The 16,648-nt window shown below is 39.1% G+C and overlaps 1 long non-coding RNA gene across 1 annotated transcript in view; it reads right to left on the bottom strand.

The window, feature by feature from the left end:
* Positions 1 to 16,648, bottom strand: part of LOC138726773 (uncharacterized) — a 123,936-nt gene that overhangs the window by 6,422 nt on the left and 100,866 nt on the right. The gene's annotated exons all lie outside the window — the stretch shown is intronic.

A 16,648-nucleotide genomic window follows, 5' to 3' on the forward strand; every position in this document is an offset into this window, starting at 1 on the left:
AATATCCAACTCCTACTGCAGATCAGACAGTTTCTTCAGTAAAATGGGAAGGGCTGCAGCCTTCTGCAGCTTGTGTTCATCATCGCAACTTTTTTTTTTTTTGAAGGGGGGAACTTCTTGTGAGTTTGAGTCTCTCTAGCACAGGTTTACAACCCCTGTGTATAACTAACATATCTAAAATTACAGCATCTAGGTTAGTACTGAGGTTTCTAAATCCGTAACAAACATCTTTTTGTATCCCTTCATGTCAGATTTAATTGTCCATAGTGAAAGGAAATCCTAATCAGAATTCAAGAGAGGTACTCCAAGATGTATCTTTCCAACCTGAACTATCCTATGACCCTGTGCAAGCATACAAGGAAAAGAAGCAGGTTTTCATCTTATTTGAAACACCCAAAGAAATTAATTAATTTAAAATTTTGTTCTTGACAATTGTGTGGTTTTTACACAACAGTTGTGTAAGAGGGATGCAATGAGGCTCACTGAGGGAAAAAAGCTCAGTTCACAAACATCTCTTTCCTTTCAGAGTCTGGCCCTGAAGGATGATATTTGGATCATACACTGCTTTTATAAAATGATTTTACAGCCCATCAAAATGATCTGTTTTCTATCCCCACAGATTCCTAGTGGCTGTTCATTCTACCTAGTTGCCACCCACAGTCAGTTTTGCTAGGAGTATTAGTGGGGGTTAAGAGAAAAATCAATTAAGCATATGGACTTGCTGTATGCCAACTTGCACCTTTTTTCTAAGGAGAAAACCAACCAGTGAAACTCTAGTTTTAGCAGTTCACTACACCAATACAAGCTCAGCTAGACACCTTACGAAAAATTGCTTAAAGCAAAGATCAAGACAAACAATTCAAAAGCTACCTGGAGCTACCAAGCCCTTCTGGTTAACTTACATCAGGGCAAACCACAGCAGAGTCACAGCCCTTAATTCTTTGAAAACTGATGTCTTCCCTGGAACTGCATCCTTCTGGGAACCATTTGTGGTTATACAGCAAGCTACGATTAGGTCCGTGTAATGTATAAGCATCTCTATACATCTTCCACAAGGAAGAAAGCCTGAGACTGTTGAAGTTAACAGAAACTTTGCAATTGTTTTCAAAGATGCTCTAATGTCACACATAGGGAACAGTTCTGTGCGTGCTTCTAAGGTCCATGTTTGATCTGCATAACAGACGCTTTGCAACTGGGATCTCTCTCAATTTGTTCTCATGTGGTCCTAGCTAAACAATGATAATACAATTCAAACTGAATACCATTTGTTAGAAAGTCATCTGTCATCTGAAAAGTGTTAAAAGAAACTGTATTTCATTGATGATATGTTTTCAACTAAAAATAATGAGACATTTAAGAACATTTCTGTATTTCTACACAAAATTTATTAGAATCATTGAATAAAAGGCTTTACAGAAATGTAAATGTACTCTAAAAAAATTACAGTGACAATAGGTTTTTTTTTACAATGCTCTTGCAAACACACAGGCTTACAGCACTGCATCTGTAGTGCTGGTTATTCAGCCACATTGGTTTGCAGAGCAGTTTAAAGACAAACAAGAAAGCAAGGTCTTTGACTGGAGGAGCTGACAATTTCAATAAGGCTGATAATCTAACAAAAAGTGACAATAGTGTTGTTCAGCGGGTAGGAAGGGCAACAGCAAACAAAGAGAAGGGGAAAGTGATCTTGCAAGAGCATTATTTTGAAGGAATGCAGATAAGCATTCTGTTGCAATACCTTAGGGGTGGTTTGTTTGCTTTTTAATTTTAAAGGTATCAAATTCAGGTGTGACTGTCCAGAAATCAGCAAGCTGGTGCAAAAAAGGAAGAATTTTGGTCTGAAGTGGATAATGACACAACAGAGGGAGGAGCATCTGGTAAAAAATACACAAGGAGGAGGGACCCAGAATAGCAGCATTTTCTCCCAGATTTGGGTACATCTGATCTGTAAAATATCAAAACATCCTCAATAAAGTATGGTTGGACGAGTGCTTGGAAGTGATAGGGATGGTCAGGAATTACAGCAGTACAACCACATACCTATCTTAAAAAACTGTATGAGCTTTCATTAACAGGCTTTTAGAGAAATCATAGCGTGTAGTTTGGCACAGCAGCTGCTTATGCAGAAAACCATTTCTGTCATTTCCTGCAGGTCTAGGAGTGAGATTATCTGCAGCAGTAAATTCACAAGTTTAGCATTTGTTGCTACTGTGACCAAAGGTTAATGTTTCATTGGTCGACTGAATCAAGTTCACCAGTTGCCCATTATATATTTTTGTGGTCTTACTCATACACTTGATTTCAGCAGATTTTTGAGTAATCTAATTCTCTGAACGTTAAACAAAAGCCATGTATGTAAGAGATTAAGTTTTGCTACAGCAGAACAAAGCAATTTTGCAAATAATTTTCTTTTGTAGCTGATTGGGTCACTGAGGGTACATTCAGCCAGCACAGGCAGTTTCTGGCTGCAAAAATGCTGAATGACCATCCTCCCAGTGAAAACACAGAGAAGGAGGGAATATAGCAGTCTTGAACAAATACATGACATCGAGACTACAGATCCTTCAGCACAGATGGCTGTGACAATGTGTGGTGCTGTATAATAGCCAACCCTGATGCAGATGAACAGAGAATCAAGAGTGTTTAAGACTTCTAGGGAGAAGACTGAAGGGGTTTGGATTGCTATCTTGTGTGAATCCACTTCCAAAAGCTACAGAAATTGAATATACTTTTTGCCTTAAATACTCCACAAAACCTAAAGGCTTCTTCTGTGCATTTGTCCAAAAATGAGAGTAAAACCCTGAAACTCTTTAAACTGATACGCTGTTATTGCGTGACTGTCCTCCTACTCAGAGTAAATAATTGGATAATTTAGCCATAGCACTGACCTAAACAACGTTACTCTGTTGGAAGTTCACCTTTCTGTCAAGTTGGCAGTGGGTTAATTTGAATGCTTTGAACCTGTGCTTGCAAAGCTGTGTCTGAGCAGGGTCAGCGAAAGCAGCTGTGAGGGAATAGGAGGTGAAAGCATTAACCAGAGATGTTCCATTTGAGAGCACAGGTCTGCAAGATTCCCACAGAACTATAAACTTGCTATGCAAATGCCAAAATAAAACCCCCTAAACTTTTCTCCTGAAAATATAATGAGGCTGTGTTAGTCCCAGCAGGGAAAGAATGGGAGTCACTGAGGATGAGGAGGTGCAGTGCAAGAGCCAGAAAGCGAGCCTGAAAGGTAGAAGGAGCAGGCTATTTCTCTTTGTTATCGAGTGAAATGACTCCACAAATATGACAATAAATCACTGCAGGAATCAATCTGAGTGGAGGCAACTGCTCCATGCTGATAATGCATCAATCAATATTTAATGTTTACACTTTAATTAATCTGCACGCAGGAAGCATTCTTTCAGTGACAAAAGTGTGATGAGAAATAAAACACCTTTTATATCAAACAGCGACGAATGGCTGCCTATCTGTTAGGCTTTGATTGGGCCCTCAATTGATCATTGCAGCCTTTTTCGATTGCGCCAGTGTGCAATGTCACATTTAGGTATAAAACAAACACAGTCGCTGTGAAGGAAGGAGAGGGAGCTTCTGAATCTGCTTTTGAGCGATTACAACTTAATCAGAACAAAGAAAGACTGATAACATAGTAGGAGTTCTTAGAGAAGACTGAGCAGAAGCAAATAAAAGATTTTCAACTTCTGCGTCAATGACACCTATCTGAACAGAATTTTACTGCGCATTACAATTATTGATACCTACTAAGGCTTTGTATAGAAAAACAATTCGGATGTTACCTGGCGCAAAGCTGCCTTCCCTTATCGGAGCTACCAGCCGAGACTGACGATCGGTATATTTTGTCGCTATTTTGTACGGCAGTAAAGTGCCAGGTACTGTATGGACACAAGAGAAGTCCCAATTCCTGCCTCAGAGGGTTTTCCTCTGTGGTCTGTTTAACTCTTGTAAACTCTAGTTTCTTCTTCTTTTTAAAGGACCTGATTCATTGTTCATTGATGTCAACTGAATGACTTCTATTGACTTAAGCGGGCATTACATTAGTTCATAGATGAATGGTATTGAAAGGCAAAGTGATGAAAGACAAATGAAAAGGCAATGAAACTAGACCAGTAATGTTCAATTATTCCTTTAAAAAAAGAAGGTACATCAGTACCTTCTTTTACTTATGCTTATTACTAACATACTTGAAATGTACAGACTTTCACATGCAATAATGTTTATTTTAAAAATACAGAGTGCTTAGCTTTCTAGAGCTTAGCTCAATGGAAATGGTTAGTGATCTGAATTCAGATACAAAATTGCCATAAATTTACAGAGGGTGGAACCCAGGCAAACTTTACTGTATTTTGCATGTCATATTTAAGTTATTTTGCAAAATCTGTCATGTAGTTTGGATCATGCAAAAGGCACATGCAAAAGTCAAATCATTTTAAGCTTTTATTAAGTAAGCCTGCTACTAATGAAAAAATAATTGTAATTTTGGTTAGTTGGTTTAATTTTTTGGTTAGTTTTTTTTTTCCCCTTGTTCCACTGAAGAACACTTGTTGGTTTACTAGCCAACAAACAGGAGAATTCTACTTAGGATCTAGTGGCAACAAACTGCTGAAATGCCTGCCCAGATTTAGAACTGCCTAGTTTAGGGTGCTCTGTCTGCTGACTTAGGCAACACTTGAAAAATTGGAAATAATGTTATGGTATAAAGTCATATACTAGAAGTAATTTGAAAATATTAATCCTCAATCCTACAAACAAGTTTTTGTTTCACTGAGACGAGATGATCTTTGTCTGTGATTCACAATTTTTTTCTGACTATTCCAAAAGTCTAAGACACTCAGAAACACGCTCCTAAGACTACTGGCATTTTCGGATACCATGAGCAGCAAAGTATTTAAAGCATGAATGGCATCAGAAGACTTCCATTTACTGGTCAAAAAGTTTTGAAATATAGTAGCATACAAAAATTGGAGGAAGTATTCACAGAGGAAATGAAAGAAGATGAATATGACATTTAAAGTGCAAAAATAGAACTTAAGCTAACTTTTTGCTTCTGATATTTACTTGTTATTCCCACTTACATTTTTTTCCATACAACTTCTTATGTAGAGGAACAAACCCCCAAAGATTTCATTAGATCCATAAAAATGGAGACAATGGTGTCTTACTAAAATACATAAATAGCTTTTCAGCAGACTTTACTAACACACACACACACACATACCCACCCAAAGAGTTGAGTCTGCAGTTTATCTTTTCCATAAAACTTCTTCCCCCTTCTGTGTAAATCAGATGAACAAGCTAAAAAAAGGGCAAAGTCAAAAGAGAGGAATGCACTATTGTACTGCATGATCACCTACAAATATTTATAGAAAAGATGAAAACACAACTGTGTGCACATCAAGGTTGCCCTAGGACAGCTTTAATATGCAGAGTTCAAGTTTATGAAACAAAACCGATTTACTGAATGAGAAATCTTCATTTGCCTCATATGCACCTAAAATAAAAGTAAAATCACACACCTGAAAAAACAGTTATTTACTTTACAAAATCCTGAGGGGACAATGCCAAGCACTTACTGCTGTCACTGGTAGGCAAAAAAAAAAACCCCACAGTTGCTTTTTCTGATGATTTCATTCTCCAGTTGTATACAACTTGATGCACACAACTGGAATAGCACCTCAACGTGGAAAGTTGAATCCTGGCCCCTATGAACTTCAGTTTCTTTGAAGCTCCAGCGAGCTGCATGGTTTGGTCCACAGCAACGCTCCTGACATGCAGGGAGGTAGGGTTACGGGGAACTGCCAGGTCTAATCACTGTCTCAAACTATCAAGCCCAAGCACTAGGGCACTCTCCCAGCATCACTTCTGGCTACAATTGTTGGCATTAGCCTAAAAACTTCCACCTTAGTTACTAAGGAGCACCCAGGGATATAAGTGTCCCTATTTTGCACAAAGGCATAGGCTACTTTTCCACCTCAGCCTTGTCACAGCTGTCTGCTGCATAAAAAGTGACTGAGATGCACTAAAGAAAACTGGAAGACTAATAATTCATTAAGCTGACAAATGAAATGTAAGTCCTATCGATCAAGAGTAGAACTTCTTGGGTATAAAAGAAGCATATATTATTCTGACAGTATTTTCACAAGATAAACTGAAGTTTCAAAGGCGGCAACCAATTTGATTCAAGTAACTGTCTCTCCTCAGAAACATTCATGATTACAGTCATCAAGCACAAGTTGGTGGGATAGTGCTACTACCTCCATTTTCACAGATTTGGATAACTGCATAGTATCAAGGAAACAGGACTGTATCACTCTCACAGCTTGTCTGACTGCTGATCCTATGGAAAATACTAAGCAAAAGACTGACTCCTGCACCACTTAATCATGATACCACTAAGTGCCAGCATGGAAAGATGTACAGTAATATAAAAGCACAATAATCTTTTCTCTTTTCCATCACTAGCATGGAAAAGCTCAGGGCTTATTACATAGCTAATGAGAATAAACACACTTGCAGCTGGCCTTCCCCCACCTGTAGAAGGTGAAAGCTGGCCAAAAACCAGTTGTGATCAATGGATGGAAACCAAGAGTGTGGCTCAGATTCAAGTCCTAGACTACTTACAGCAGTATAATACTGGTGCCAATAGACCCACTAAAGAGTGGAAGGCTCTGAGCAAGAGGCAGTTTCTGGTATTCTGTGATGGTAAAATGTACTAGGGCAGGCATCAATTTACCTTGGTTAGTTATGTTTTAAGTTATGCTGTATTTTGGTGCTCAGGGGCCTAATTTATGATTCTAATTATAAAATGTATTATGAATGAAGTATAAGCTAAGCACATGCAGGTTCTAATTCTATTTCCTCTCAAAGGAAAGAGTTAAGCTGCCAGGCTCCAGTTCTTTCAACATTTCCTATCTGTGACAAAAATAAAAATCTGAAATCAGTGATGTACCACTGCAAGACTTTTACAAAGTTCACGTACAGCAAGTTAAATGTCTGTCTTTTTTTCTTTTTCCCCTTTTTAATCCCCAAATTATATTTCTGGTACCTCAGTATTATAGCTGTCACGACGCCTAGTTTTGCAGGTAAATTGAAATTATGGAAGAGCAAACCAGTTCAGTTCAAACTTCCTCCCCACCTCAGAAAAATCACCATCCTTAAGATTGCCTGTTATTTCATCTACCCACATTCTTACAAAGAGAACACATAGGTCCAGCTGAGGGATCTGCCCACTCCTTAAGGATGGAAAATATCCTAATCCACTCAGAAGAGAAACTTTTACTCTGTTTTGATTGTAGAAGTTAACTGAACAGCCCAGTTAATGTTATACTATGCGTACCCTCATTTGCACATAAAAATTGAGGGAGAATGTTCCATTATTTCCTTCCCTCCCAATTATAGGACACAGCAACCTGTGCCAGGCTGAGCAGGTGGCCGGTCCCAGCTCTCTAGGTCCTCTTGCTGAATGCACTTAAGAGGGCACTTTCAGTAAGACAGAAAAACAATTGGTATGTGTGTGGGACCAAGTTAATGTTAACAGAAGTTAAAATTTAATGATTCAGACTGTCAGTAACTTATTTCAAAAATATGACATCAAAGAATCATAGAATCATAGAATCACTAGGTAGGAAAGGACCCACTGGATCTTCGAGTCCAACCATTCCCATCAATCACTAAACCATGTCCCTCAGCACCTCATCCACCCGTCTTTTAAACACCTCCAGGGAAGGTGACTCAACCATCTCCCTGGGCAGCCTGTTCCAGTGAAGGTCCAAGAAAGTGACTAGCAACTGTATCATTCCATCATCTTCCAACAGTCCTGGAAGACTGGGGAAGTCCCACTGGACTGGAGGCTGATGTTGTGCCCATCTACAAGAAGGGTCGCAGGGAGGATCCAGGGAACTACAGGCCTGTCAGTCTGACCTCAGTGCCAGGGAAAGTCATGGAGCAGGTGATCTTGAGTGCTATCATGAAGCACATGCAAGAGAACTGGGTGATCAGGCCCAGTCAACACGGGTTCACAAAAGGCAGGTCTTGCCAAACTAACCTGATCGCCTTCTATGACAAAGTGACTCGGCTGCTGCACGAGGGAAAGGCTGTGGATGTGGTCTTCCTGGACTTCAGCAAAGCCTTTGACACAGTTTCTCACAGCATTCTGCTTGAGAAACTGTCAGCCTCTGGGCTGGACAGGTGCACACTCTCCTGGGTGGAAAACTGGTTGGATGGCCGGGCCCAGAGAGTGGTGGGAAATGGTGTGAAATCCAGCTGGAGGCCAGTGACAAGTGGGGTTCCCCAGGGCTCAGTGCTGGGTCCAGCCCTGTTCAATGTCTTCATCAATGACCTGGATGAAGGCATCGAGTGCACCCTTAGCAAGTTTGCGGACGACACTAAGCTGGGTGGAAGTGTCGATCTGCTGGAGGGTAGGGAGGCTCTGCAAAGGGATCTGAACAGGCTGGACCACTGGGCAGAGTCCAATGGCATGAGGTTTAACAAGGCCAAGTGCGGGGTCCTTCACTTGGGGCACAACAACCCTATGCAGTGCTACAGACTAGGAGAAGTCTGGCTAGAAAGCTGCCTGGAGGAGAGGGACCTGGGGGTGTTGGTTGACAGCGACTGAACGTGAGCCAGCAGTGGCCCAGGTGGCCAAGAAGGCCAGTGGCATCTTGGCTTGGATCAGAAACAGCGTGACCAGCAGGTCCAGGGAGATTATTCTCCCTCTGTACACGGCACTGGTGAGACCACTCCTCGAATCCTGTGTTCAGTTCTGGGCCCCTCACCACAAGAAGGATGTTGAGGCTCTGGAGCGAGTCCAGAGAAGAGCAACAAAGCTGGTGAGGGGGCTGGAGAACAGGCCTGACAAGGAACGGCTGAGAGAGCTGGAGGTGTTTAGCCTGGAGAAGAGGAGGCTGAGGGGAGACCTCATTGCTCTCTACAACTACCTGAAAGGAGGTTGTGGAGAGGAGGGAGCTGGGCTCTTCTCCCAAGTGACAGGGCACAGGACAAGAGGGAATGGCCTCAAGCTCTGCCAGGGGAGATTTAGGCTGGACATTAGGAAAAAATTTTTCACAGAAAGGGTCATTGGGCACTGGCAGAGGCTGCCCAGGGAGGTGGTTGAGTCACCTTCCCTGGAGGTGCTAAGGGACAGGGTTTAGTGTTTGATAGGAATGGTTGGACTCGATGATCCGGTGGGTCTCTTCCAACCTGGTTATTCTATGATTCTATGATTAATAGTTTTTATGTTACAAAGTATTTATGTTATAAATGTTAAAATCAAACAAAAAAAAGATCAGTACAGTAATTTTCCCTCTAGTTTCCACTGGTTATTGTTGATATTGACAACAAGGTAATATCATTCATCTTATTTAAGCTGAATAAATAACTAAGATTTAATAAGAATATAGATACCGAACACAAAAATTGTCCTTAGTCTTATGAAATTGTTCTTTACTCCCAGCAGCTGCCAGTCCCACTAATGCCAGTGGCCGAAATTCTGCAGTCCTTAATCACATACCTTTACCTTCAGTAGTTGTTCTCAATTTAGGATCAAAGACCATAGTTTGCTGGGGCCACTCTTTCATGGGAGGATTGGGCCCAGACTTTTAATAAGGGGTTTGGTGCCTTACAAAGAGGTGATTAAGATCTTCCTTTGAAAAACACAAAATGCAGAGTTCTTCTTTTGGATTATAATGGCACAGATAGCCATAGCTTGTGGATTTCAGAGTATTAACTGCTAATCCACAAGTGAACTGAAAGGTTTTTGTTTATTTGTTTTGCTATTACCGTATTTAGTTGAACCTGTCAACCTTCAGTACTCAGTAAATTATATTTAAGTTTCTTAGCAAAATATTTTATTTAAGGTGCTCAAAGTTTCTTGTTCTTTTTTGTATATTCCTCCCCACTGCCCTGAACATCTTTGTGGATATGTCCAAGACTTTGAGTGATTTCCTACCTATATGCAAAACCTAGGGTAGTTTTTAGGTTTTGTTGTTTCGATTGGTTTTATTTAACGAAAAACTTGCACTTATTCCTGAGAAGTCAAACCGTGAAGTTTTGGAAACTAACCCACAATATAAAAGTTTCTGTTTTCCTTAAGTGACATTCAAGGATTGCTGTTAGTCACTGACAAACAGAAAGTACTTAGTATAATTATTATAGAACCTCAGTAAAAATCAGATTCTAGCCGTAGGTGATTGCAGCTATAAAGTTTCCAGAATAGAAACAATGAGCCCTATGAAACTAATGAAAAAATAGCCAACTTCCTTACTCCAAAGTCTGATTTTTACAAGGACTCCATTTCTTCCTGGTTGCCAAAAATGAACAGTTTATTTGAATCTAGCTTAGGTCTCCAGGAAAACAATTTTAATGTAAAATTGAATAATGTTACACCAATGACAGGATAATTAAGTGGTTTCAAAATTGAGCAATATTTAGGTGCATTTACAGTAGCATGCCCCAATAATGAAAATAAAGAAAATATATTCTAATGATAGCATAGCTAAAGATGATAAATATCCAGACATAACCTTTGCTGTATCACTGTACTGTAATCAAATGAATTAGAAATCTAATGACTACTTTGACACAAACAGGTATTTAATATGCTGAAAATGTACCAGATTTTCCCCCTCAAGCATTAGTAAAATCCCCAAGAAAATTAAAATCCAGGTCATAGCTAAATTCCTTTGAAACTGGGATTTAAATTAAAAAAAAAAGTTTGGTCACTGTAAGAATTCTTTGTGCTGTTACATTTTTATAAGGTTAAAGCTAAAAATAAGATCAAAATCTTTTTGGAGTTTACATTAAAAAAAATAGACCAGGTGTGTTCAGAAACCCATCACACAGGTCTGTTAAACAGATGCCGACCAATAAATTAATTAAAGCTACTCTCCTTTCAAATCAAAAAAGAGGAAAAAGCTGCTAGGGACATTTATGGGGTGGTGTTCTTATGACTGACAAGTTTTTCATGCTTGGCCTCTATTGTATGAATCACCGATACTTCTCAAATAATTTCCAAAAGAAAAATGAAACAGCTGTCTGTAAAGAACAGAATTTAGTAACCTCTTTCTAGATAGGTGGATTGATGCTAAAGAGAGATGACATGGCTCTTTATCAATCATTAAAAGCGAATAAGGAAATAAGGGTTCAACCCTGACCTAATGAAAACCCTTGCTAATAATTCCTGCCACTACACTCAGAAAATCAGAATTGACATGTGAAATATCTCACTCTCCTTAGTATGCTAGATTTCATTCTGACAATTAGCATCCAAGCTGATCAAACAAAAAAGTATCTTGCGCTGACCTGAAATCATACTATACTTATAATACTTGCAAAAATAAATAGAAATGAATCTGAGGAACAGAAAACTGTCCTGAAAGAACAACAGGACTCCTTGAAACATAAGCTTCTCCAGCACTTTAAGGGCAAACAACATTCAATTTCTACATTTCTTCTCCCAATTATACAAATTTAATTTTTTTGCAGACCACACAATTGCTGGAAAAAGGAATTAGTCGGTGTAAGGGGTTATTAAACATAGCATTCACCCACCGCTCTTACACAGAAAAGACAGCCCTGAAAAACACAAAGCTGATTAATATGAAAGGCAGCTAACCTACAAACTAAAACTTGAACTGAATGGTGTGTGCTAATCTTTCTCAAATACACTTATGAAAGCTAAATTTGCTGGTATTTGTCATTGCTATGCAGGCAAAGTGTTCATGTGAATGGTATCTCCCCAGTTCTGGACAAATCAGTAAAAAACCAAGAAATGTTGCCCTCACTGGTAATTTTCTGAGTCTTCTGTCTGTCTATGGCTGCTTGAATGGCAAACACTTCACAGTCTGGGGTCATTTGTGATAAACTTTGTTAAAAAGATGCCATTCATTACTGGTAATTTCCTTAATCCTCAAGTTGCTTGTAAGGAAAAGGATTGAAATTCTGTGTCATATATTTGCTCTATTTGATCTACAATCAAAATAACTCTGTTTGTTAGCCACATTAATAAAATACGTGCCAGATCAAAATCTTAATAGCCAGTCTTAGAGTTGCCATTGTTTACTGATGTTTGCCTGCCGGCCTATCTGGAGATATAAGGAAAATCTTAATAGCTCTGGCCACTCATTAGCAAAGTACTATGGAGTCCTAATCCCATAACGATATTATACTATTTTTCCTTACAACGGCAACAAGTGGGGGGAATTCTCATTATTTATTAAGACGTGGTACATTCTCTGCATATTGAGTTTCTTCTTATGCTTGGAACTCTTATCCCTCATCATTCTTCTGCTGAGGCTAAGATCAAAGTAGATCGGCCTTACAGAGCTACAGATGAGTGGCTGCCTTTCACAGAATATTAATGCCCTCTTGAAGAGCAAAGCTGGGAAGGAGGTGTAATCCCCTGAAGAGAGAGCCCTGTGAGCCTAGTCATACTGAACAACTGTAGCATGCTTGCTGGATCAGCTGTTACAGAGCGCGGCCTCGCTGTGGTGGAGCTGCTTGTCCCAGTTTAACAATGTGGCCCAAATCTCAAAGCAATAGCGAGACTAAGTCTTTTTTCTGAAACTACAGAATTGTGTATATGTGTGTTCTGGCACACTGGCACAGACCAATGTGATTTACAGCAGGAAAACATGTGACCAATTTTGTGTTGCTAAATTTTCTATTCCCAGACTTGTCATTTTTCCAGTTTTAGTTTTTATTTCTTTCTATCTCACTTATTCAAGGACTTGTGTTACTGATAAGCTTGTTGGCCGTGGGCAACAGCATCCCCCTTCAATCCACTTCCAGCAGTGATCCTGCCATACAGGGTTTCTTTCTTGCCTTCAGATTGCTTGCAAAGCCTTTAAAAGGGAATTACTTTAGACCCTTGTTAAAGGTAAGAGTAAACATGCTAAGTACTAAGACATTCAGTGGGTATCGCTATATGAAAAGAAGAAATGTTATATTCATTACAGAGGAAAATCTAGTAATAAAAAGTATTACCTGCATTTATAGCCCTTGTAACCTAATTTTTGTGACAAAGCAAAGAAGTAAAAACATTCCTTTCTGCCTTTCAGTGACCCCTATAAGAAACCCCCCATGGAGTCATTTAGGACAGTAATTTGAGTGAAAATATATGCAGCCTTTACTTTGCTCACTCTTCTTAAATTAATAACCTTTACCAATGATAAATCTGAAAGTTTCTAAAGACATCTGCAAAAATGCTCTCAAATTACTAAGCAATTAAAAGAAATAAAAACTTAAAAGACATTTTCCACAACATAAAAGAGTGACAGAACATGGAGCTGTTGTTCAAATGTTAAAACTGTACATAAAATACCCCTTCAATATATGCTGCTAGTAAAACCTAAGGCAAAGCAGGTCATTAAAATGTCAGACTTAGGGCAGAGTGGAAAAAATGCTGTGTTTAAAAGTAAACATGTAGACATTTTATAATTACTTCCCCTTAAAGTTAACTGCTAAAAAACCCCAACAAACCAAACAACAAAAAAAACCCCTGCAACCAAAACTAACCCCCAAAGAAACAGCTCTGCATCCTCAGGTTGAAGAGTCAAACTCTAGTCCTAATCTTGCTCCTAATAGAAAAAGACTTTTTGGGTCTTTATGGAGTCGCTGGATGTCAGCTCTGTGTATGAAATGTCATTTTCCTTTATCAGTTTTCTAAAGCAAAACCACAATGACACGTTCATGCCATTAACATCAATGTCATGTTTATGGTAAGCCTGACTATGGATAACAGGAGCATTAGAAATCTTGGGAGTCCCGTGTGTGGCAGAGGAACCCTTGGGAAGTTACGCAGCCTTTCTTGGGAAAGACTTCCACGTTTGCTGTTGTGATGATGGTAATGTCCACATGCAGGATTTTAGCACTGCAGTGAAGAGCTCGGGCTAGAAAACTGTGCTCAATTCCTTGTCATCATATGAAATAAAGCTGTCCATCGAAACTGGTAGAAGGCTAAATTACCATAAAGGAGATGTTATGCTAGCTATGGGGGAACTGAAAGCTACTTAGTTGAACTAACTTCTTTCGTAGTCCAGTTCAGATGAATCAAGACACTAAAAGCAAAACCAAAGTCTGTATATTCAGATATGAAGGATGTTGCAGCACTGAAAATAAAAAAAAGTTGTATTATGACGTCACTTTTCCTATTTCCAAGCTTTTTGAACCAGTAACAAAGACTGATATCCTTCTGACTCATCAATCACATTCCACTTTTATTTCCCTCCTACTGGAAAAAAGTGCATCGTGGCCCTGAAGACAGAATTTTCCATCTCATTAATTTTGTGTATTTTAAGCAAAGTGGCCGCATACGAAGTCAGTACAACACCTGCACTGTGTCTTTTAGTGAGCTGAATTTCTAAACTATGCCTAAAAGGTGGCACTGCCCCAGTAACAAGTCTGCCCAGTTCCACATTATTTGGGCTAGTGTATATCTGAACACACTGCTGACGTGCACAGAGTTATTCCAAGTTAATTTTGCTTTAAAAAAAAAAAAAGTATTGTCTTAAAAAAGTCAGATAAATTTCATGATTCAAAACTAAAAAGGTTGTACCCTTAGGGAATTTCAGTGACTACCACTGAATTCCATGCAGGAACAGAGGTATCTGATTTTGTCCTCCAACATCTCCACGTCTCTGTCCTCTAAAACTAACAAATATCACTGCTGAAAGTACAGGTTGTCACATTTACAATCAGTGATTAAAATCAACATTCTTCTGGTTTTCATCTGATAAAAGCAGAGTTCAAAGCAAAGAGACAATAGAGAAACACAAAACAGCTCTGAGAGATTAAACTTCTATTTAACCAGTCATTTTTTCTTGAAACTAGCTTCTACAAGGCAAACAAAAACCTGCAATCATCATTTGAGACCTGTTATACTGAAAATACACAGACCACCGGAGAATATTAATCTTCATGTTTATGCTTTCTTTTTCTATTTTCTGTTATTTCATGTAGGATAAACAAATATATTAGGAGGAGATAGAACAGTGGTTCAAGTTTTAGAGTGATATAATTGACTCAGCAGTAGAACAAGGACTTCTTTAGACAGTTGTGGTTCCATGACTATTAATGACAGATGCGTTATGATCAATACTTCCTCAATATGCATGATCAGTATTTCTTAGTCATCAGTTTACAATGGCAACTCTATTAAATGAGCCAAAGCATACCAACTGTGAATTTTTTGCCAGCTCTACGGTTTTCATTCTATGCTAAAGATGATGAGTTTTGGATTAAAACTGGATGTTGGAAAGATGATTTCTAGTCAGGCATAAAGTCTCCAAGTAGAAAGTTAAAAGTCAGAATCATCTTCTATCAGTAGTGGTGATTTCAGAGCTGGGAAATAGGTTTGGTTTTGGGTTCTTAAACCTAGATAAAAAGTAGGGATAACTTTCTCAGGAAACTAGCTTGCTTGCAGTTCATGATGAAAACGTCAAAATCTGGTTCTTTGCTGATTTATTGTATAACTACTCTTACTGTTTTCCTGGCCACAGGCTAAAACCAGCAGCCAATTCTGCGTTATTAAACTATCAAAAAAAAAGGAAGAGTTTGAAAGCATGCATTGAATATTTCATAGATTTTAAGATCCTCAAAAAGACAGAATTACCTTTTTATGGCAATTCAGTCTTCTACCAGTTTCGATAGGCAGTTTTATTTCATATGATGACAAGGAATTGAGCACAGTTGTCTGAAATCCTGTGCCATACTCCAAAGAAATCCTTTAGAAAGGTGTTCTTTGTGAGTGTCTGGCTTTTATTTGTCAGGAGTTTCAGGAAGTTTGGCTTCCTGATATTTCTCCAGACTCAGTTTGCACTCAAAAGAAGGCAACCTCCTCAGAGGCCTCAGGTCTCCACATACCTAATTTCTGGAGATCCAGCAGCAAAAATATACCCCCCTGAACACCAGCTATATACGTATTTTGAGATTTAAGAGCACATGATAAACACATTAAATATCACCCACTCTCCACCATCACAGCCGTTCTTCAGGGTTCCAGTCTCCTACAACTTAGTGATATAACCAACACAAGTCATGGACATTAAGCTACTTATTTTTTCTTACAATTTCAGAGGGTTTTTTTAGAGAACTAATCAGCAAGTTCTATAGGAATTTTCTCCTAGAGCTCCTATTTCCTAGAAGTTCCTTTTCAGAATTCTCAATTTGGGTCAACTCTGAAGACTGTGGTCTTGGTTATTTTAATTGATGGTTTGCTTTACACTCAACCTGACATTGCCACTGGACCAAAGAATCTCACCTACCTTGGCAGCAGGCACTTGTTTCCCCAGTGTTTCCCCCTGTGCTGGAGAAGGGCAGGCATTCCTACAGCAGCGTAGTGAATTCAGACAGTAGGTTAATCCAGTTTGGAAATAAAAGAGCAAAACGAAAATGCTAAAAAAAAAAAGATTACAAAGTATCAGCTGTTTGACCAGAGACTGGGTGGTCACTAGACTCTCTAGGTAGGGAAACTGCAGCATGGGAAGACAATACAAGACACCTGTGCTCACTAAACTTTTAACACAGCAACTCCAGAGCAGCCTATCTGCCCACAGCCCCATGTAATCTAGCTGATTTTCCCCAGTTAGAGAAGGGAAGAGATGAGGAATAATTCACATGAACTGGTCAGTCAGCA

The sequence above is a fragment of the Phaenicophaeus curvirostris genome, chromosome 14 (assembly GCF_032191515.1).
Source record: "Phaenicophaeus curvirostris isolate KB17595 chromosome 14, BPBGC_Pcur_1.0, whole genome shotgun sequence".
Classification (NCBI taxonomy): Eukaryota; Metazoa; Chordata; class Aves; order Cuculiformes; family Cuculidae; genus Phaenicophaeus; species Phaenicophaeus curvirostris.